The sequence below is a fragment of the Bos javanicus genome, chromosome 7 (genome assembly GCF_032452875.1).
Source record: "Bos javanicus breed banteng chromosome 7, ARS-OSU_banteng_1.0, whole genome shotgun sequence".
Taxonomy (NCBI): domain Eukaryota; kingdom Metazoa; phylum Chordata; class Mammalia; order Artiodactyla; family Bovidae; genus Bos; species Bos javanicus.
Window position 1 is genome coordinate 68,308,188 of NC_083874.1, and position 24,565 is coordinate 68,332,752.

General features: G+C 40.8%; 1 pseudogene; it reads right to left on the reverse strand.

Moving 5' to 3' along the window:
- Positions 1–4,369: 4,369 nt before the first annotated feature.
- Positions 4,370–7,028, reverse strand: LOC133251763 (plexin-A1-like; annotated as a pseudogene).
- Positions 7,029–24,565: the final 17,537 nt, after the last annotated feature.

The following is a 24,565-nucleotide window of genomic DNA, read 5'->3' on the forward strand; positions in this document are numbered from 1 at the left end:
CCCAAAAAAGACTTCCCAAGATAGCCACACCCTTCCTTCTATCCCAAGCCTAACAAAACTCCAAGCCAAAACTTGTACTTGCTAATCTTTGCAAGACCAACTTTCTAACGCATACAAGAATACTATCAAACCTGCAAAAGTCAGAAGCAAATATCAGGCTCCTCCTTTACATTTTACAAATATTTTAACTTTACAAACCACAGACATTGATGAACAAAATTGTTCACAGAGATACACGTACTCCTATTCCCATTTCTTTGATACTTTATAACACCCGTCTGACAGATAAGGAGAGACTCTGCAAAGGAATGTATTGACTCTAAGTCACACAGCTTTTGTTTGTTTGTTCCCCTTGCATGCCTTGTGGGATTTTCATTTCCCAATCACAGATTGAATCCATGCCCTCTGCAGTGGAAGCTCTGAGTCCTACCACTGAATTTCCCACACAGCTTTCAAGTGAGCCTCAATGAGTATTTCTTCCTACAAAAGTGAAAGTGAAGTCGCTCATTCCTGTCCGACTCTTTACAATCCCATGAAATGTAGCCTATCAGGCTCCTCTGTCCATGGGATTTCCCAGGCAATAGTACTGGAGTGGATTGCCATTTCCTTCTCCGGGGGATCTTCCCAACCCAGGGATCGAACCTGGGTCTCCCGCATTGTAAACAGACACTTTACCGTCTGAGCCACCAGGGAAGTAGGTACCACACAATTCTGCCCAGGTTTCTTTTCCCCTCTCTTTCCCTCACTGATGTTACCCAGGAAAAGCTTAAACAATTCCAATGTGTAAGTCCATGATTCTATTTAAATGAGGATTCGTCTCTCAAGAGATACAAATCCATTTTATATGAATGACCCAATTTCTATTGGTTCATTCATCATTGTATTAAGATTCCATATTTTACTGAGAAAGTTCAAGCAGCAAAGTTCCAGTTTTCTCTTCAGCATAAGATAAGATTGTACTTACAGGTGGATGTAAGTACATCCATCGATGTACTTGGATTCAATCAGTGATTGGGAAATCCCACAAGCCATGCACGGGAACCAAAAAAACAAACAAAAGCTGTGTGACTTAGAGTCAGTACATCCCTTTGCTGAGCTGAAGAGAAGTATAGTGCTTTCCAGAGGATTGTACTTACAGGTGAGTTAGGAGGTAGTTTTCCAGCTTGTCTGGTGGTCTGTCACTGATTCTGTCTCTTTTCTCTTTATGGATAAAGATGGAATTCTAGTCCTTATCTCTTTGCCACACCTTTCCGGAGAATGTTGGGAAGTATTTTTATTATTTTTCTTAATTTAAATATATTTATTTTAATTGGAGGCTAATTACTTTACAATATTGGTTTTGCCACACATCAACATGAATCTGCCACGGGTGTAAACATGTTTCCCATTCTGAACCCCTCTCCCACCTCCCTCCCTGTACCATCCCTCTGGGTCATGCCAGTGCACCAGTCCCAAGCATCTTGTATCCTGCATCAAACCTGGACTGGCAATTCATTTCTTATATGATATTATACATGTTTCAATTCCATTCTCCCAAACCATCCCACCCTCTTCCTCTCCCACAGAATCCTAAAGACTGTTCTATACATCTGTATCTCTTTAAACTTCTCTAGTCTGCCAGTCTTTTTGCTGGATTTGATCCAGTCACTAAATAGATTACTTGGAGATTTTAGTGAGCTGGAATAGAATTTGCTCTCTGCTAGGCTGCTTTTATTTTTTTAATTGAAGTAGAGTGGATGTACAATATTATATAAGTTACAGGTGTATAATGTAGTGATTCACAATTTTTAAAGGTTATGCTCCATTTACAGCTATTATAAAGTTTGGCTGTTGTACAATATGTGTTGTACAGTATATCCTTGTAGCTTATTTTATACCTAGTGGTTAATACCTTTTAACCCCCTACTGTTGTTTCGTTTCCCCCATTCCCTCTCCCACTGGTAATCACTAGCTTGTTCTCTATATTTGTGAGTCTATTTCTTCATCAATTATATTGACTAGTCTGTTTTATCTTTTAGATTCCACATATAAGTGATTTCAGTAATACAGTATTTGTCTTTCTCTGACTTATTTCACTAAGCATGCTGCTGCTGCTGCTGCTAAGTCATTTCAGTCGTGTCCGACTCTGTGCGACCCCATAGACGGACCCTCCAAATCCACCCAAATGTTGCAAATGGCAACACTTGGCGTGTGTGTATGTATATATATATATATATATATATATATATATATATATATATATATATAACTTCTCTATCCATTCATATTTATGGACAATTAGGTTGCTTTCCTATCTTGGCAACTGTAAATAAGGCTGCTATGAATATTGGGGTGCATATATCTTTTTGAATTATTGTTTTTTTGGTGGGGATATATAACCAGGAGTGGAATTGCTGAGTCATACCATAGTCTCATTTTTAGTTTTCTTATGAACCTCCATACTGTTTTCCACTAAGGCTGCACTAAATTAAATTTCCACTAACAGTGTACAAGGGTTCTCTTTTCCCCGTATCCTTGCCAACATTTGGTTTTGTGTTCTTTTTTATGAAAGCCATTCTGACAGGTGTGACTTATTGTGGTTTTGACGTTTTGATTTGCATTTCCCTGAAGAGAAGCAATGTCAAACATGTGCCTGTTGGCCATCTGCATGACTCCTTTGGAAAAATGCCTACTCAGGTCTTCTGTCCATCTTGTAACATGGTTGTTCTTTTGACGTTGAGTTGTATGAACTATTTATATATTTTGGATGCTGCTGCTGCTAAGTCACTTCAATCGTGTCCAACTTTGTGCGACCCCATAGATGGTAGCCCACCAGGCTCCCTGTCCCTGGGATTCTCCAGGCAAGAACACTGGAGTGGGTTGCCATTTCCTTGTCCAATGCATGAAAGTGAAAGTGAAAGTGAAGTCGTGTCTGACCCTCAGCAACCCCATGGACTGCAGCCTTCCAGGCTCTTCTGTCCATGGGATTTTCCAGGAAAGAGTACTGGAGTGGGGTGCCATTGCCTTCTCCGATATTTTGGATATTAGCCCTTTATTAGTCATATCATTTGAAAATAATTTATACCTTTCATTATGTTGCCTTTTTGTTTTGTGATGGTTTCCTTTGTTGTGCAAAAGCTTTTAATTAGTTCCCATTTATTTTTGTTTTTATTTCTCTTGCTTTAAAAGGAGCAGATGCAAGAAAAACATAGCTACTTTTTTTTTTTTTTTAATGTACAGGTTTTCTAATTCAACATGTATTCTCTTGCTTGCTGACTGCAACATGGAAAGACCTAACCTCCAGACTCTCTGGTCACTGCATCCTGCTGCCAACAAGGCCATTGGGTGTGATCTGAGACCTCAACACTCCCAGCTGCCTGAGCAAAGTCAGCAGGAGTCCATTGTTCCCCTAAAATATGAGCAATGGCCCCCAGATGTCCCCTTGCTGCAAGGGGCCAACATGCTGTTGGGGAGCCAGACTGAAACCTCTGAAAGGTTGGTGGCGGGTCAGGGAGTGGGGAGGAGGGTGGTCATGACTGCCCCTGGGACCTCTATAGCTGAGAGCTCAGCCTGAGGCAGGGTGTGGGGGATGGTGGACAATGTGAGGGGGAATAAATGAGATAAACTTACACTCATGACCAGGAGCTCCAGGTCCCAATATCTCTCAGAGGCACAGCCCTGAGGATAGAGCAGGAAGTCACTTGGGCCCTGGGTGGAGCCATCCTGCAACCCCTCCCTAGGATGGACCCAGGGCCTCTCTCTGAGTGAAGTCGATATGTCACTCCAACCTCAGCCATGGACAGCATGTGGTGAATCAAGAGGATGGTGGTTGTGGGTGTGTAGCAGTGAGCATAGGGGTGCTGAAACATAGCAGGTGGCTGGTGATGGCCTAGACAGACTTTAGCTCATCATAACTGAGCCCTGGGCATTCAGTCTCCCCACCTGGGCCACCAGCCAGGCCCCGTCCTCAGACTCTGCCCATCAAGTCAGGCACAGCTGAACCCTCCCAGACCTAGTCCTGGTCTTGGCAACCTGGTCTCTCACTCCCAGAGTGTCAAGCCTCACCTCCAGGGCCTTAGCAGTCACCTTATTGTCCCAAGAAGGCCCCTGGTCACACCTGGGTTCCCCAACCCCATGGCAAGCAATTGTGGGCATGGAGGGTGCTTCAGGCATCGTCTCATCCACACCAATTAAGAACTGGGACCCTTGCAGGCTCCAAGGGGAAGGTTAGTGCCCAGGGGACCAGGACTGGACACATGGCCCCCAGCACAGGGCACCTGGCACAGTTGGGACCAGGCCTCTTCTACAGATCTCCCAGCTCTCCTGCTAAATAAGGGCCAGCCCCAAATTCACTCAAATCCCATTGGTCAGAAGGTCATAGGCCCATGACTCAGCTACTCAGGGGTTCGGTGTGTACTACTCGCTCCAGCTTGCTCCAAAGCAGCTGCCACCAGGTCTGCTTATCCTTCTCCAGGGCTGTGTTGGGGTCTTGCCCTTGTACTTGGTGATGTAAGAGTAGATCTCATGCAGGACACTCATTCTATTGAATTGACTTGGGTCCAACGTGAAATATGCACTTGTGTCCTGGTAGCTGATGGCAGGTCATCTTGGTGATGTTGGCATAGTTAATCTCTAGCTAGCTCTTCTAGCTAAGGATGTCCTTGGTGTAGAGCAGCTTCTGGGAGGGCAAGTCCTTGCCCAGCTTGTGCTCAGATATGGAACAGGAGTCCGTGAAGGCCTAGGCCACCACTGACAGGCAGGCGTGAGCACTGCTGCTCTTGTAGATGTTGAATAGGACCTGTCAGTTCTTGATCATGTTCAAGCAGGAACATAGGAAAAGGCAGTTTTTCTTCCAGGTGTGATGCATATCTGCATCATGTATCTGGTCCAATTGGCTTGCTCATCCAGGAAATCAAACATGTACTTGATGGCTAGCAGCAGGGCTGAGCCCCAGTGATGCTGAAGATGGTTTGGAAGAGGGCATCCATGAACTTCCGTAGCATGCCCTTGATGGCCAGAAGCCACATCAAGAAGATCTCGAAGACTGTCTTGCTGCCTCAGTTGCCACTGAGCTGTTCCAGGTGGTCATGGTTCTTGACCAGGAACACTGCTACTTTTTATACCAAAGAGTGCTCTGCCCATGTTTTCCTCTGGGAGTTCTATGGTTTCTGGTCTATATATGTCTTTAACCCATTTTATTTTTGTACGTGATATTAAAGATGTTCTAATTTCATTCTTCTACCTGTAGCTGTCCAGTTTTCCCAGCACCGCTTTTTGAAGACTGTCTTTTCTCCATTGTCTATTCTTGCCTCTTTTGTCATTGATTAATTGACCAAAAGTATATGATTCTGAATTCTCCATCCTCTTCCATTGATCTGTGTGTCTATTGAGCCAGTACCATAATATTTTGATTACCATAGCTTTCTAATATAGTCTGAAGTTGGGGAGTGTGATTTCTCCACCTCTGTTCTCTTTCTGAATTTTTTTTTGGCCTTCTGGGGTCTTTTGTATTTCCACATAAATTTTAAAATTGTTTCTAGTTCTTTGAAAGATAACATTGGTATTTTGGTATGGATTGTACTGAATCTATAAATTGCCTTGAGTAGTATGATCATTTTAACAATATTAATTCTTCCAACCCAAAAACATGGTATAACTTTCCATTTGTATTATCTTCTGTAGTCTTCCAAATACAGGTCTTTCACCTCCTTAGGCAGTTTTATTCTAGGAATTTTTTTCTTTTAGAGGTAGGCAATTATATTAAAACTAATGTGGGTATTTAAACAGACATTCTACCACCACAACCACACCTGCATAGCTTAAATAATTTTTTTAAACATCACTACTTTCTCTGGAATGAGACTCACACAATAAGCAGGAGCTTAACTAAGAATTATGAAAGAAAACTGCTACTATATAAATGAGTGACCTTTATAATTACAGGCAATACAACTGAAAAAAAGATGTAGAGGATCTAGAATCTTGAAAGTCACATTTCTGATGCATTTTCTACTGCACAGCTTTTCCATTGAAAACTGGTTAAAATCTGAGCTCCCCTTAAGCTTGAGAACTCTCCAACCAAGTGTCCCAGCTTCCTCTCTCCTTTTCCCCTATTTCCAGCTGAATTCCAGAAAAGAATGATGAAAATCTTTAAAATTACAGATCTAGGGCATCTAACCTATATGGCAACTGAACTTTCTTCTATTTAATTTTTCAGCACTGATTTATTATAAGACATAGGTTGCAAAAAATACGCTATATGTATCATAAGCTGAAAAGAATGAGAATCATAGAATAGTTCTGCAGCAATCTCTTCTGAGGATAGCATGAAAAATAGACATTTCAATTGTGCCTTTAGATTCACAATCAGGTTGATGGAAACAAATAGCCCCAGGTCATTCACCTTAAAACCTAAATAAAGAAACAAGCAATCGGCCAACCAGAGGTGTAGAATTGGTATAGAATTTAAAGGCTCAAGAGACAGTTTTCTATAACAGGTTAACCTGGGGTATCCTTTAATGCACATTAATTAAGTCTCCTTTATGTGCAGTTGGGAAGGTCCCCTGCAGGAGAAAATGGCGACCCATTCCAGTATTTTTGCCTAGAGAATCCCATGGACAGAGGAGCCTGGCAGGCTACAGTCCATGGGGTCACAAAAAGTCGGACACGACTGAGCGACTAATATTAGGGCATCTCTACTTATCTCTGGAAAGGGGGACAAAATTAATTTGTATTCAGTTAAAAAAAAATTCAAACTTAAGTAAAATTAAATTTAAATGGAAATAAACATGAGGGGATGTTCCCAAATAAATGAATGACAAGTCAAACCACTTGGAATTTCTGCCTTGGGAATTCTAACACTAAAAGTGATAGGCAGATAAAACATGGCAAGATCTTAAATTTTCAGTCTTAAAAGATCAGGGAGCCTCTTCGGGCCCTGTGGGTGTCTATGGCAGAGATTTAGGAGAAAATTTTCTAAGGCACTTCTAAGAGAAAAACCACACAATCAATCTTTTTATGTTGTTTTTAATTAAGTTACCACTTGTCATCACCCAGACCCTTTGTGGGTTCCTTGATAGTTTATTATCTTTCTGCCATCTTCCTCATTACAAATCACTGATACAGAGTTGATCCTACCCTGAAAACCAGGGTCCCAATCCCTGCTGGAACCACTCTTGACACGTCCAGAGTGATGACACACACTACCGCTGGCTGTGACCTGAGCTTATCCAAAGTCTTCATTTCTTTCTATGAGGAGGAGGGTGGACAGGAAAACGTTGTGATCATACTTAAATCAATTTCTTTATTACAAAACAATGGAGAAAATTATTCAAACAGTTATAGAAGCACATAAAAGGAAAAAAGTGAAACTCTTTTGACTATTTGTCCCTGTGAAATAACCATATTTAGAATATGCTTCTGGAATATTTTACAGTAAAAGACAAATTATACTATTCTAGAACCTGTTTCTTTTTATTAGCAATATAGATTTCTCCTTTGACAAGTAACACAGCTCTGTTAAACTAGGGATTTTGTCTGTTTCCTTCATGCTATATTTCTAGGAACTAAAACACTGTCTGGCACAAACTAGGTGCCAAAAAATGTTCACTGAATGAATGAATGAGATCCTCCTTCCTGTCAGATCAGTCAGAAGTTCCATGGGGTCAGGGATGTGTCTATTCCATCTCTGTGATCCCAGCACCAGCGTCCCTGGCACAAGGTAAGCACTTGGTATCTGTTGAACTAGCAAAACAACTCAATGATGAAACCACCGAATTTTTGTTTTAACTGTTCCAGTGTGTTGGCAATACCGCAATAACCAGCTATTTCCCAATTCATGGAAAAAGTCTCTCACAAGCACTGTTGCAAGAGTTGTTCATATATATATATATATATATATATATATATATATATATTTATCCATGTTTAAAGATTTTTTTTTTAGGATGAGAATCACTTTTGTGGGACAATCATTGACCTGGTTTAAATGTATTCTGAAATCTCTTCCCTCTAGAATTTCATAAACTAAAAACACTTAAGATTAATTATTCAGCTTGTTTAAAAGCCACTGCCTTGAACTTTGCAAAATGATCTCCCTTTCAAATCTCCAGTAGAAAACCAATGCTTCTCAGTCCTGTCTAGATGCAGCCTGAACACTGTAACAAACAGGAAGCCTGCATCCTTGGTGACCAACAGCTCCTGCATGCAACATAGTAGCACTTTAGCCATCACCTGGAGAAGGCTGTTTTCAGGCAGGTCTCTACTATTGATTCATCCAGCAGAAAGGAGAAAGAAGACAGGAGAGTAATAGACTTCCAGGGCCTGAGCTGGAAGAAGATGCTGAGAAACTAAGAGCTGGACAAGACCAGAAACAGAGGATTAAGAGTATTTGTGAGTTCCCCAACAAGTGAAGGTACAGAACTCTATCTGAACTCTCCAATGGAAAACTTTTTCCAGAAATTTGCCTTTCTGCTTATTTAATTTTTTCACTCCAAAGATATTAAGTAAATCTCTATTATGTGTCAGAGTTGAGCCATAACTGGGGAGGAAAAAACAGGCAAGATGGACCTACTCTCCACCATCTTGGCACTGAAGCTTAAGGACCATTGTCGAAGCACGAAGGGATCTGACTCTGACAAATAAAGACGGCTAGAGACCCTCACCTACTTTCCACCAGGGAACAGAATTTGTGTCCCAGTCCTGCTTCTTCTTTTATGAAAAACACTGCTCCATTTCTCTCCATGAATGACAAGTCGGTTAGAGATCTTCCCCTTTGAGTACCCTCCAAGCAAAACTGGTCAACACACACTGAGCGTACTTCCTTTTTCTCCAGGAGCATCTGCCACACCAAAGGCCTTGCTGGCCCATCTTTTTAACTGAAGCCAAGGAGAGCTGTGCATTGGCACTTACTGTTACAGAGTCAACATGCAAAGAAATATAAACCTTGAGGCTTTTAGTGAATCAAGACCATCTAGTCCTACTCCAGTAGTTTCCTAACCCCTTCTATGGATCACAGAGCTCTTTGAGAATCAGTGACTGCTTTAGACTTCCTGTATTAAAAAAGACACACATATATCTCAGCAGGTAATTTCCCCTGTATTTTCAGGAGTTTCATGGACACACCATGTAATAGAATATCTAGAATTCCAGAGATCCCATATTAAGAATTCTTACTCTCTATAAAAGCCCACTGGAGCTCTAATGTCCCAATTAGCAGTCTCTGAGTTGGGTGGATGGAACACAGAGGCAATGTAGTGTCTGTGTATTACCACACAGGTCCCAGCCCAATCCTCGAGTGAGCTAGTTATCTTTAAAATATGGAAAACCTCTGCTCGGTGGCCAAGGGCAGAATTTCTCAAATCAGTCAGCTGAGCCATCTCATGTCTTCAAAGAAGACAACACCAAGCCCGTAAATGAGGTGGTTGAATCTGGTGGCGTTTAAAGCTGACAACAGCCCAGAGGTTGTTAGGATTGCTGCCCACTGTTGATGGAGAAGTAACACTCGTATGGATCCTCCACTTCATATACGTTTTCTTCAATGGTATAGATGTTTTCCTCTGGGTGTATCCCCTGCCTCTGTATTTGCCAACCTTGAAGGAGAAAGGTTGGCCAAAGTGATGAGACTATGGAAATAAAGTATTGTAGTTGAGTTAAGCATTTTCTGGACAATATGTAATGGAATTGAGAGAACGGGCTTTGCTGAAGAGTTAGCAACCAAGGCAGTATACAATCCTTGATCAGGTCCTGAATAGGAAGGGAAAACAAAATAGCAATGAAATAATCTGGGGAATATTCTATACAAATTCAAATTATTCTGAAATTTCTTAGGTATAAAAGTGGAATTGTGTTATCTAAGAGAATATACTCATTCTGAGGAAGTGCAGACTAAAGTGTTTATGTGAAGTGTCAAGACGTTTGAAACACCTGTACAAATGGTTCAGAAAAAAACAAAATTGTATACATACAGAGAGAAACAAAGTAAATGTGACAAAACATCAAATAACATGCTCAAATTGCACTGTTATTTCAATTATTATGTGGGTTTAAACAATTCTGAAAAGTAAAAGGAATGTGTTATGGATCCAGTGAGACTTGAGTTTGAATTCTACTTCTGTTGCTTACCATCCATATGATCTAGGCTAAGTTGGATTTGCCTTTTCCATTTATACATTCAAGAACTATTTAGTGTGTTACACACTGAGCCCATGCATCAAGAGATACAACAGTGAACAAAACACAAAAAGCTCCTGGAGGCTGTATATTAATAAACTCAGGGTGTTAGGGTCCTCACCTATACAATGGGAATAAGTACTCTTCTCTCACAGGGCTGCTGTAAGGAACATTTATCCATGCAATCCTCAAATATTTATGAAGTGTGTACTAAGAATCAGGTGTGCACTAGGGGATACAGTTGTTAATGTGCTGATAAGTTTCTAATTTTCTACAGAGTTTACATTTATAGGTAGAGATAAAACATTAACCCAATAATTTCATGAAGAATGAACTAGTAGTACATGTAAATGTAAATATTACCTATTGATATTACAACTTTTCAGGTTTCAGCTCTAATAAATACTGGTTATAGATCATATAAAACCATGAGGATTAACTGTTCTATTTGGTCTTACTTGACTTTTTTACTGCAGACTATTTTGTCTTCATAACTATACCATCTACTGTGTGTGAATGCTAAGTCACTTCAGTCGTGTCCAACTCTTTTTGATCCTAGGGACTGTAGCCTTCCAGGCTCCTCTGTCCATGGGATTCTCCAGGCAAGATTGGGTTGCCATGCCCTCTTCTAAGGGATCTTCCCGACCCACGGAGTGAACCTGCATCTCTTATGTCTCCTGCACTGGCAGGCAGGTTCTTCACCACTAGCACCACCTAGACCTAGTCTAAAATTATTAGTGGTTCAGATAGTATTCAGTGGACAGAATCATTTTTTTCTTAAAATATATTTCATTCTGCCCATGTCCCAAATGTCACAGAAACCCAGTAAAAGTTATATAAGCTTTGTGTGTGTGTTGCTAAGTTACTTCAGTCGTGTCCGACTCTGTGCAACCCCATAGACAGCAGCCCACTAGGCTCCCCTGTCCCTGGGATTCTCCAGGCAAGAACACTGGAGTGGGTTGCCATTTCCTTCTCCAATGCATGAAAGTGAAAAGTGAAAGTGAAGTCGCTCAGTCGTTGTCCGACTCTTAGTGACCCCATGGACTGCAGCCCACCAGGCTCCTCCATCCATAGGATTTCCCAGGCAAGAGTACTGGAGTGGGGTGCCATTGCCTTCTCCGTTGTGTGTGTGTAGTGTAGTGTAATTAGGAATGGAGACTAATTCTGCAATATGACAGACAAGCAGTTTTCAACTCTGTTTGTACATTACAATTACCTAGAAAGTTTTTAGAACAATAAGGGCTTCCCTGGTGGCTCAGATAGTGAAGAACCGCCTGCAATGCTAGAGACCCGAGTTTGATCCCTGAGTCAGGAAGATCCCCTAGAGAAGGGAATGGCCACCCACTCCAGTATTGCTTCCTGGAGAATTCCATGGACAGAGGAGCCTGGCGGGCTACAGTTCATGGGGTCACAAAGAGTTGGACACAACTGAGCAACTAACTCCACTTTTTCACTATGATGAGACTTCATCCCCAACGATTCTCATGTATTTTCTCTGGGATAGACAAATATGTTTAAATGTTCTAGGTGATTCTAATAGGCAATCAGAGTTCAGAAGAACCAGGCTGAGTTATGAATAGCTCTGAGAGTAGACGCTGAGCTTATCATTCACTTCTGTAACCAATGGCCACCTAGAACCTGGGTGGAGTAGGTGCTCAATCAGCTGAAGGGTCACCGAAGATTCCCACCTTCTCCTACCCTACACATGATTCTTACATTGAATTTTTTATCTTCTCTTTTCTATTAGAATACCCTAAGTAGAAATGCAAAGAAAAGTCCATTTAAAATGCTTTAATAAAATAAATGAGATAAAAAACAAAACAGGCTAACAGGAGGCAAAGATTGTTTAGGGAAATTTGGTCTACTGGTTAAGGTTGAATTACATTAAACCACTGATGTGTGTCTTGGTTTATTACATAAACTGTGGTAGAAAGTAGTAAAGATGTATTTTCATATTTAACAAATATAGGGAGTGCCTACTACATATCTGGTAGTATGCTAAGCACCAGGGACACAAAAATGAATTATGAGCCCTGACATCATTAGGCTTGTCTTCCAGTGGGGAGGCACTTAAAAAAATAAAAAAGTAAATGAAAAAAATAAAATAATTTCAAACTGTGATGTGACAGAAAGAAAAGTACTGCAGCAAAATGGATTAACCTAGAGATTAGCATACTGAGGGAAATAAGACAGAGAAAGACAAACATCATATCATTTACATGTGAAAGCTAAAAACATTAACTAGCTTTATTTACAAAACAGAAACAGACTCACAGACACAGAAAACAAACTTACGGTTGCCAAAGGGGAGAGGGGAGCAGAGATGAATTAGGAGTATGGAATGAACAGATACATACCACTAAGATGATCTTAAACTCAGTTCTGAAAGAAGAGAATGAGTCAGCCAAATGAAGAACCAGGGTGAGCATTCTGGATTGAGTAAAGCCCTGGTAAAGATGGTGATAAGTGCCTGAAACTGAAAGCATGACTGGAATAAAAGAGTGGTACAAGATAAGGTCTGAAATGGAGGCTGGGCTAGATACTATAGGACCCTTGAAGCCATAATCAGGAGCTTGGGTTTTATCCTAAGATATAAGAAATAACTGAAGGCCAGACATATGATATAACTGGGTTTCAAGAAAATCACTTTGGTTGCTATGAGGAGAATGAACTAAAAGGAGGTATGAAAAAAAGAGCAGGTAAGGCATGAACTGCCTCAGAGTAAGGTAGTGACAGAGAGGCACAGAATCATGAATGGATTTTAGATATGTTTTGGGGAAAGTGCAGGAAGTGAAGCTGGATTGTGTGTTAGGAGTGAAGGAGAGAATTCAAGGAGGGCTTCTAGCTCAGGCAACCAGTTGGATGGTAGGGAAACACTATGATGAAGACCCAGCGAGGTGGGGTAGGGTTTTAAAAAAGTGGAATATAGACTCTAGAGCTCCTTTTTGGACACGGTAAGGTGGGAGACAAATAAGTAGAGATAACACCTGAACAGCTGGACAGTCAATACCAACACCCTTGAGTGCTGAAGACAGAAACTAAGGATGACATTTAAGTTTGTGGAAATATAGGTTATCATCATCCAGAGGGTATGGAGAGAGGAAAAACACCAGCTCTGGGGAATCTCAACACCTAAAGATCATGCTGAAGAAGAGGGAATTATAAAAATGCCTGGAAAGGAGTGGCCAAAGTGAGAGTGGTGCTTCAGAAGTCAAGAGAAGGAAGACTTTTTTGGAATGAGTGAGAGTCAACTTAGTTGAATATTACTGAAAGATGGATGTACTGCAACGAAGACAGAGGTATCTACTGGGTTTATCAAAATGGAGATCACTGAGCTTGAACTAAAACTACTTCCATGGCAATTCAGGTGTAGAAGCTAAATGGGGCTGGGGGTGTTTGAAGAGTACAGAGGAATGAAATGTAGGAATAACTCATCTGAAATATGCCTGTGAAGGAGAGGAGAGAAATGGGAGTGGCTGGAGAGAAATGTGTGAACTAGATCTTATTTTTACACTAATAAAAAAAGCATAAATAGGAATGGAGAAAGAGATGATTCTGGAGAAAGTGATCAAAGGAAGCAGGAAGTCATGGCTATGCCAAAGTAGTTGAAACAGGCTTTTAATACTTCATCAGTGCAGTGAGAAGGGAGGGAGGTTTGAGAAGCAGTGAAATATGTGATGCTCATCTCAGATACTGCACTAGGAAGATACAAGATTGCTGCACATTTCTGAGTGCCAATTTATGGTTTTGATGTCATGATTAAAAACCTGTTACCATCGTTGTGTGATTTTCTCTAGCAGCTTCTAGGGAAAAGACCAATTTGTACACAACTTTCCCATCTATTCTTCTAAGTAGTCATGTTTTGAGTTTTGGCAGTAATCATATGTGTGTACAAAACATGACTTCTCCCACTCCTCATCAACGTCTTTCCAAACCATAACGGTCCCTAATATCCAGGCCTTGGCAGAACTCAAAAAGTGGGTGTTATCATTGCTCCTTATCAACCTGTAGACTCCATATTCATGTGGTCAGTTCCCAAACTCCACTGCTACCTCTCCATAAACTTGGGTAAGTGGGAGTGAGTAGCTTCTTCCTCTGAACAAGTCATTTACCATTAATGGCAGAATAACAAAAAGGTAAGCAGGATAGCCCTGGTTTCAAGTCCTCTATCAATTAACAGTGTCACGTTGGACTAAAAGTTACTTTTCAACACAATGGCTCTCCAACTGGTAAATGAAAACAATATAGTACCTTTTTCTACAGGGTAATTATGAGCATTTAATGCACATAAAGCACTTGGAAGCCTTAAGCCACACAGAATGAGCAGCTCATCCCAGTTTTCCCTGGACTGTCCCAGTTTTAGCACTGAAAACCCATATATTTGGACTACCACTGCCCCCCCGCCCTTCAGTTCTGGGAAGTTTTGGAATGGTTTGCAATCCTACACACAGTTGATGTTTATGGATGAGTACGAAAGGCTACTAAAATAATAGAGGTATAAGGTCTTCACCTCTGCCCCAAAGAGAAGAGAATATATCACAATTATTAAAGTATGTGAGGCTTTAGTAGTGATGGAAATGTTTGGTCATTGATTTTGGTGATGGTTTCCTGAGTGAAATCATCTTCAAAAATTCATTAAGTTGGACACATTTTAAATATACAGTTTATTGCATATAAATTATACTTTAAAAAAAATAAACATAAGTAACTTAGAAGTAAAACATTTGATGAGTACTACAATGGAGGAAAATAACAAATGCTGCAACCTTTACCATGACCCAGTGTTAAAGGAACCTGCTACCCCTCTTTAAAGAACCACACTTAAGAAATAAATAAGATAGAAAATGTATAAATGGAAGTGATTGTTGATTTATGAATTTAAAAGACTTATGTTCTTTACAAAATAAGAAAACAGGTACTAGAATCAACTTGCCTGAATCTGAATTCCAGCTTTGCCACTTACTGATTCTGAAACGTTCAGAAAACCTTGAATGTTTACCGTCTCTAAGTGTTACTCGCCTCTGCTGTAAAAAATGAGGATAACAGTACTACCTATGTTATAATATGGTGATGATGATAAATATAAAAATATGCTTGTTTCATGGTAAGCATTGAATAAAAATGAGCTATTATTAATCCTGTGGTTTGAAAGGACTACAGAGTATTCATTCTAATTGATATAATCTAATAATTATAATATCTAGTTTGGGGTTGGCTCCTATATTAACAGTTCCTTATCATAGGGAGAGAGAAGCACCATCAAATAACTTACATTTGAGAATTAAACCACCAGAGTTAAGAATCAGAGCCAGGAAAAAACATTTGGGGGGTGGTCCTAAGATGGCAGAGGAATAGGATGGGGAGACAACTTTCTCCCCCACAAATTCGTCAAAAGAACATTTGAACACTGAGCAAATTCCACAAAACTTCTGAATGCTGGCAGAGGACATCAGACACCCAGAAAGGCATCCCATTTTCTTCAAAAGGAGATTACACGCCTAATGGCAACTCCCAGCAGAGAAGCAACCCAGATGCTCGCATCAGCCACTACCAAGCAGGGGCTGGACAGGGAGGCACAGGTGCATTGCTTAGGGTAAGGACTCGGCCTGAATGCCCCAAGGGCAATCTGAGGGAACTAACTTGAGATAGCTTCCCAGACTGTGGGATAGCTATATACGAAAAGCCCTAACCTAAGACATCACCCATGAACAGTATGAAAAGGCAAAATGATTGGATACTGAAAGAGGAACTCCCCAGGTCAGTAGGTGCCCAATATGCTACTGGAGATCAGTGGATAAATAACTCTAGAAAGAATGAAGGGATGGAGCCAAAGCAAAAACAATACCCAGCTGTGGATGTGACTGGTGATAGAAGCAAGGTCCGATGCTGTAAAGAGCAATATTGCGTAAGAACCTGGAATGTCAGGTCCATGAGTCAAGGCAAATTGTAAGTGGTCAAACAAGAGATGGCAAGAGTGAATGTCGATATTCTAGGAGTCAGCGAACTGAAATGGACTGGAATGGGTGAATTTAACTCAGATGACCATTATATCTACTCCTGCGGGCACGAATCCCTCAGAAGAAATGGAGTAGCCATCATGGTCAACAAAAGAGTCTGAAATGCAGTACTTGGATGCAATCTCAAAAACAACAGAATTATCTCTGTTCGTTTCCAAGGCAAACCATTCAATATCACAGTAATCCAAGTCTATGCCCCAACCGGTAATGCTGAAGAAGCTGAGGTTGAACGGTTCTATGAAGACCTACAAGATCTTTTAGAACTAACACCCAAAAAAGATGTCCTTTTCATTATAGGGGACTGGAATGCAAAAGTAGGAAGTCAAGAAACACCTGGAGTAACAGGAAAATTTGGCCTTGGAATACGGAATGAAGCAGGGCAAAGACTGATAGAGTTTTGCCAAGAAAATGCACTGGTCATAACAAACATCCTCTTCCAACAACACAAGAGAAGACGCTATACATGGACATCACCATGTGGTCAACACCAAAATCAGATTGATTATATTCTTTGCAGCCAAAGATGGAGAAGCTCTATACAGTCAACAAAAACAAGACCAGGAGCTGACTGTGGCTCAGATCATGAACTCCTTATTGCCCAGTTCAGACTTAAATTGAAGAAAGTAGGGAAAACCACTAGATCATTCAGGTATGACCTAAATCAAATCCCTTATGATTATACAGTGGAAGTGAGAAATAGATTTAAGAGCCTAGATCTGATAGATAGAGTGCCTGATGAACTATGGAATGAGGTTCGTGACATTGTACAGGAGACAGAGATCAAGATGATCCCCATGGAAAAGAAATGCAAAAAAGCAAAATGGCTGTCTGGGGAGACCTTACAAATAGCTGTGAAAAGAAGAGAAGTGAAAAGCAAAGGAGAAAAGGAAAGATATAAACATCTGAATTCAGAGTTCCAAAGACTAGCAAGAAGAGATAAGAAAGCCTTCTTCAGCGATCAATGCAAAGAAATAGAGGAAAACAACAGAATGGGAAAGACTAGAGATCTCTTCAAGAAAATTAGAGATACCAAGGGAACATTTCATGCAAAGATGGGCTCCATAAAGGACAGAAATGGTATGGACCTAACAGAAACAGAAGATATTAAGAAGTGGTGGCAAGAATACACAGAAGAACTGTACAAAAAGATCTTCACGACCAAGATAACCATTTCGGTATGATCACTCACCTAGAGCCAGACATCCTGGAATGTGAAGTCAAGCAGACCATAGAAAGCATCATTAGGAACAAAGTTAGTGGAGGTGATGGAATTCCAGTTGAGCTGTTTCAAATCCTGAAAGATGATGCTGTGAAAGTGCTGCACTCAATATGCCAGCAAATTTGGAAAACTCAGCAGTGGCCTCAGGACTGGAAAAGGTCAGTTTTCATGCCAATCCCAAACAAAGGCAATGCCAAAGAATGCTCTAACTACCGCACAATTGTACTCATCTCACATGCTAGTAAAGTAATGCTCAAAATTCTCCAAGCCAGGCTTCAGCAATATGTGAACTGTGAACTTCCTGATATTCAAGCTGGTTTTAGAAAAGGCAGAGGAACCAGAGATCAAATTGCCAACATCCGCTGGATCATGGAAAAAGCAAGAGAGTTCCAGAAAAACATCTATTTCTGCTTTATTGACTATGCCAAAGCCTTTGACTGTGTGGATCACAATAAACTGTGGAAAATTCTGAAAGAGATGGGAATACCAGACCACCAGACCTGCCTCTTCAGAAACCTGTATGCAGGTCAGGAAGCAACAGTTAGAACTGGACATAGAACAACAGACTGGTTCCAAATAGGAAAAGGAGTACATCAAGGCTGTATATTGTCACCCTGTTTATTTAACTTATATGCAGAGTACATCATGAGAAATGCTGGGCTGGAAGAAGCACAAGCTGGAATCAAACTTACCGGGAGAAATATCAATAACCTCAGATATGCAGATGACACCACCCTTATGGCAGAAAGTGAAGAGGAACTCAAAAGCCTCTTGATGAAATTGAAAGTGGAGAGTGAAAAAGTTGGCTTAAAGCTCAACATTCAGAAAACGAAGATCATGGCATCTGGTCCCATCACTTCATGGGAAACAGTGGAAACAGTGTCAGACTTTATTTTTTGGGGCTCCAAAATCACTGCAGATGGTGACTGCAGCCATGAAATTAAAAGACATTTACTCCTTGGAAGGAAAGTATTGACCAACCTAGATAGCATATTGAAAAGCAGAGACATTACTTTGCCAACAAAGGTCCATCTAGTCAAGGCTATGGTTTTTCCAGTGGTCATGTATGGATGTGAGAGCTGGACTGTGAAGAAGGCTGAGCGCCGAAAAATTGATGCTTTTGAACTGTGGTGTTGGAGAAGACTCTTGAGAGTCCCTTGGACTGCAAGGAGATCCAACCAGTCCATTCTGAAGGAGATCAGCCCTGGGATTTCTTGGGAAGGAATGATGCTAAAGCTGAAACTCCAGTACTTTGGCCACCTCATGCGAAGAGTTGACTCATTGGAAAAGACTCTGATGCTGGGAGGGATTGAGGGAAGGAGGAGAAGGAGACGACAGAGGATGAGATGGCTGGATGGCATCACTGACTCGATGGATGTGAGTCTGGATGAACTCTGGGAGTTGGTGATGGACAGGGAGGCCTGGCGTGCTGTGATTCCTGGGGTCGCAAAGAGTCGGACACACTGAGCGACTGAACTGAACTGAACTGAAGACATCACCAGAACCACTCACAGAACAAAGGACTGAGCAGAACTAGCCAGCTGTGGACGGGCCCATCCCCCACCGGAGACAAGCAGGGGAGGGCAGCCAGAGCCGGAAGGGGGCAATCGTGACCCCAGAGAGGCATCCTCTACCAAACTGCAAGCAGGCTTCACTGCTAACCAAGACTTCTTGGGATTCTGGATGGTCAATCCACTGGGAGGATCACAACCAGAGATCAGCCTCCCAGAAGAGACACACAGATCACCTGAGAAGGCGCGGCCGCTGTACACCCAGAACACCGAGCGCCGGACGGGGAGGCCATAAGACGCAGCCTCCAACAGGGGGTGGGGGACTGTACTCACCAAACACCTGGTCACCTGAGCTGCTCGGACCTGGGAAGGGCACAAAATGCAGGCCCAACCAAGTCTGAGCCTTTGTGGACTACCCGAGAGCCTGAACCTGAGCGGCTTAGACCTGGGCAGTGCATGCAACCCAGGGCCTGCCACAGACAGTTCCCCGCAGAGCAACCTAGAGCCTGAGCAGTGTAGACTGGGAAAGCACACACGCCGTGAGCAGGGGCAAACCTGGTGTGGCCGAGACACTGCGAGCACTCCCCACACATGCCAGTGATATTTGTTTGCAGTGTTCCTCCCTCCCCACAGCACGATTGAACAAGTGAGCCTAAGAAAAGTGACCTCCACCAGCCCCTTGTGTCAGGGCGGAAATTAGACACTGAAGAGACCAGCAAACAGAAGAAGCTAAAATAAACAGAAGGAACCGCTTTGGAAGTGAGAGGTGCAATAGATTAAAACCCTGTAGTTAACACCGACTACATAGGAAGGGGCCTATAGATCTTGAAGAAGTATAAGCCAGAGCGAGGAACTATCTGAAAATGAACTGCCCCAAACTGTCTGCAACAGCTCCAGAGAAAGTCCTAGATATATTTTTTACTATTATCATTTTATAAATTTTCATAAAATTTTTTATATTTTTAAGTCCTATATTACTCCTTTAATTTTTATTTTTATAACCTACCTCTACTACTACTCAGTCGCTTCAGTCATGTCCGATTCTGTGCGACCCCAGAGACGGCAGCCCACCAGGCTCCCCCATCCCTGGGATTCTCCAGGCAAGAACACTGGAGTGGGTTGCCATTTCCTTCTCCAATGCATGAAACTGAAAAGTGAAAGGGAAGTCATTCAGTCGTGTCTGACTCTTAGCGACCCCATGGACTGCAGCCTACTAGGCTCCTCCATCCATTGGATTTTCCAGGCAAGAGTACTGGAGTGGGGTGCCATTGCCTTCTCCGTTATAACCTACTATTACCTTGCAAAAAAAAAAAAAAAATAGACCCTATTTTTAAAGCAAACTTTATATATATCTATATATTTTTTATAATTTTGTGACTTTGTTTTGTTTTTTTAATATTGTATTTTTGAGAATCTAACCTCTACTCTAGATTTTTAATCTTTGCTTTTTGGTATTTGTTATCAATTTTGTACATTTAAGAACCCAATCTTCAGTACCCATTTTTACTTGGGAGTGAGATTACTGGCCTGATTGCTGTCTCCCCCTTTTGACTCTTCTTTTTTTCCACCAGGTCGCCTCTATCTCCTCCCTTCCCCTTCTCTTCTCTACCCAACTCTGTGAATCTCTTTGTGTGTTCCAGGCTGTGGAGAACACTTAGGGAACTGATTACTGGCTGGATCTGTCTCTCTCCTTTTGATTCCGCCTATTATCCTCCTGGCTACCTCTGTCTCTCTCCTTTTGATTCCGCCTATTATCCTTCTGACTACCTCTGTCTCCTTCCTCCCTCTTCTCTTCTCTGTGTAACTCCATGAACATCTCTGAGGGATCCAGACTGTGGAGAACACATAGGAAGTGATTACTGGCTAGCTTGCTCTCTCCCCTTTTGATTCCCACTCTTCTCCAAACCCACTGACATCTCAAAACTCACTACTGGACACTTCATTGCACTCCAGAGAGAAGAAACCCAGCTCCACCCACCAGAGCACTGACACAAGCTTCCCTAACCAGGAAACCTTGACAAGCCACCCATCCAACCCCACCCACAGTGAGGAACCTCCAAAATAAAAAGGAACCACAAACTGCCAGAATATGGAAAGGCCACCCCAAACACAGCGTTATAAACAAGATGAAATGGCAGAAAAATACTCATCAGGTAAAGGAACAGGATAAATGCCCATCAAACTAAACAAAAGAGGAAGAGATAGGGAATCTACCTGATAAAGAATTCCAAATAATGATAGTGAAAATGACCCAAAATCTTGAAAACAAAACGGAGTCACAGATAAGTAGCCTGGAGACAAGGATTGGGAATATGCAACAAATGTTCAACAAGGACCTAGAAGAAATAAAAGGACAATATATAATGAATAATGCAATAAATGAGATCAAAACCCTCTGGAGGGAACAAACAATAGAATAATGGAGGCAGAAGATAGGATAAATGAGGTAGAAGGAGTGTTAGAAATAAATGAAACAGAGAGGAAAAAAGAAAAAAGAATTAAAAGAAATGAGGACAAACTCAGAGACCTCTGGGACAATGTTAAACAACCCAACATTCGAATCATAGGAGTCCCAGAAGAAGAAGACAAACAGAAAGACCATGAGAAAATACTTGAGGAGATAATAGTTGAAAACTTCCCTAAAATGGGGAAGGAAATAGTCACCCAAGTCCAAGAAACCCAGAGAGTCCTAAACAGGGTAAACCCAAAGCGAAACACCCCAAGACACATATTAATCAAATTAACAAAGATCAAACACAAAGAACAAATATTAAAAGCAGCAAGGGAAAAACAACAAATAACACACAAGGGGATTCCCATAAGGATAACAGCTGATCTTTCGATAGAAACTCTTCAGGCCAGAAGGGAATGGCAGGACATACTTAAAGTGATGAAAAAGGAAAAACCTACAGCCCAGATTACTGTACCCAGCAAGGATCTCACTCAAATATGAAGGAGAAATCAAAAGCTTTACAGACAAGCAAAAGCTCAGAGAACTCAGCACCACCAAACCAGCTCTCCAACAAATGCTAAAGGATCTTCTCTAGACAGGAAACACAGAAAGGGTGTATAAACTCAAACCCAAAACAACAAAGTAAATGGCATTGGGATCATACTTATCAATAATTACCTTAAATGAAAATGGGTTGAATGCCCCAACCAAAAGACAAAGACTGGCTGAATGGATACAAAAACAAGACCCCTACATATGTTGTCTACAAAAAACCCACCTCAAAACAAGGGACACATACAGACTGAAAGTGAAGTGATGGAAAAAGATATTCCATGCAAATAGAGACCAAAAGAAAGCAGGAATAGCAATACTCATATCAGATAAAATAGACTTTAAAACAAAGGCTGTGAAAGGAAACAAAGAAGGATACTACATAATGATCAAAGGATCAATCCAAGAAGAAGATATAACAATTATAAATATATATGCACCCAACATAGGACCACCACACTATGTAAGACAAATGCTAACAAGTATGAAAGGGAAATTAACAGTAACACAATAATAGAGGGAGACTTTAATACCCCACTCACACCTATGGATAGATCAAATAAACAGAAAATTAACAAGGAAACACAAACTTTAAATGATACAATAGACCAGTTAGATATCTATATGACATTTCACCCCGAAAAATGAATTTCACCCTTTTCTCAAGTGCACATGGAACCTTCTCCAGGATAGATCACATCCTGGGCCATAAGTCTAGCCTTGGTAAATTCAAAAACATTTAAACCATTTAAAGCATCTTTTCTGACCACAATGTACTAAGATTAGATGTCAACTACAGGAGAAAAACTATTAAAAATTCCAACATATGGAGGCTGAACAACACGCTGCTGAATAACCAACATATCACAGAAGAAATCAAAAAAGAAATCAAAATATGCATAGAAACTAATGAAAATGAAAACACGACAACCCAAAACCTGTGGGACACTGTAAAAGCAGTGCTAAGAGGAAGGTTCACAGCAATACAGGCGCACCTCAGGAAACAAGAAGATATCAAATAAATAACCTAACTCTACACCTAAAGCAACTAGAAAAGAAAGAAATGTAGAACCCCAGGGTTAGTAGAAGGAAAGAAACCTTAAATATTAGGGCAGAAATAAATGAAAAAAAAAAAAAAACAAACAAAAGAGACCATAGCAAAAATCAAAAAGCCAAAAGCTGGTTCTTTAAGAGGATAAATAAAGTCAACAAACCATTAGCCAAACTCATCAAGAAACAAAGGTAGAAGAATCAAATCAATAACCTTAGAAATGGAAATGGAGAGATCACAACAGACAACACAGAAATACAAAGGATCATAAGAGACTACTATCAGCAACTATATGCCAATAAAATGGACAGCTTGGAAGAAACGGACAAATTCTTAGAAAAGTACAACTTTCCAAAACTGAACCAGGAAGAAATAGAAAATCTTAACAGACCTATCACAAGCACAGAAATTGAAACTGTAATCAGAAATCTTCCAGCAAACAAAAGCCCAGGGCCAGACGGCTTCACAGCTGAATTCTACCAAAAATTTAGAGAAGAGCTAACACCTATCCTACTCAAACTCTTCCAGAAAATTGCAGAGGAAGGTAAACTTCCAGACTCATTCTATGAGGCCACCATCACCCTAATACCAAAACCTGACAAAGATGCCACAGAAAAAGAAAACTACAGGCCAATATCACTGATGAACATAGATGCAAAAATCCCTAACAAAATTCTAGCAATCAGAATCCAACAACACATTAAAAAGATCATACACCATGACCAAGTGGGCTTTATCCCAGGGATGCAAGGATTCTTCAATATCCACAAATCAATCAATGTAATACACCACATTAACAAGCTGAAAAATAAAAACCATATGATTATCTCAATAGATGCAGAGAAAGCCTTTGACAAAATTCAACATCCATTTATGATAAAAAAAAAAAAACTCTCCAGAAAGCAGGAATAGAAGGAACATATCTCAACATAATAAAAGGTATATATGACAAACCCACAGCAAACATTATCCTCAATGGTGAATAATTGAAAAGCATTTCCCCTAAAGTCAGGAACAAGACAAGGGTGCTCACTTTCACCATTACTATTCAACATAGTTTTGGAAGTTTCGGCCACAGCAATCAGAACAGAAAAAGAAATAAAAGGAATCCAAACTGGAAAAGAATGGAGTATTACTCAGCCATTAAAAAGAATGCATTTGAATCAGTTCTAATGAGTTGGATGAAACTGGAGCCTATTAAACAGAGTGAAATAAACCAGAAAGAAAAATACCAATATCTATACTAATGCATATATATGGAATTTAGAAAGATGATAACAATAACCCTATATGCGAGACAGCAAAAGAGACACAGATGTATAGAACAGTCTTTTGGACTCTGTGGGAGAGGGCGAGCGTGGATTGATTTGGGAGAAGGGCATTGAACCATGTATATTATCATATGTGAAATGAATCACCAGTACAGGTTCAATGCATGAGACAGTGTTCTCAGGGCTGGTGCCCTGGGATGACCCAGAGGGATGGGATGGGGAGGAAGGTGGGAGGGGGGTTCAAGATGGGGAACACATGTACACCCATGACGGATTCATGTCAATGTATGGCAAAACCACTACAATATTGTGAAGTAATTAGCCTCCAATTAAAAATAAATGT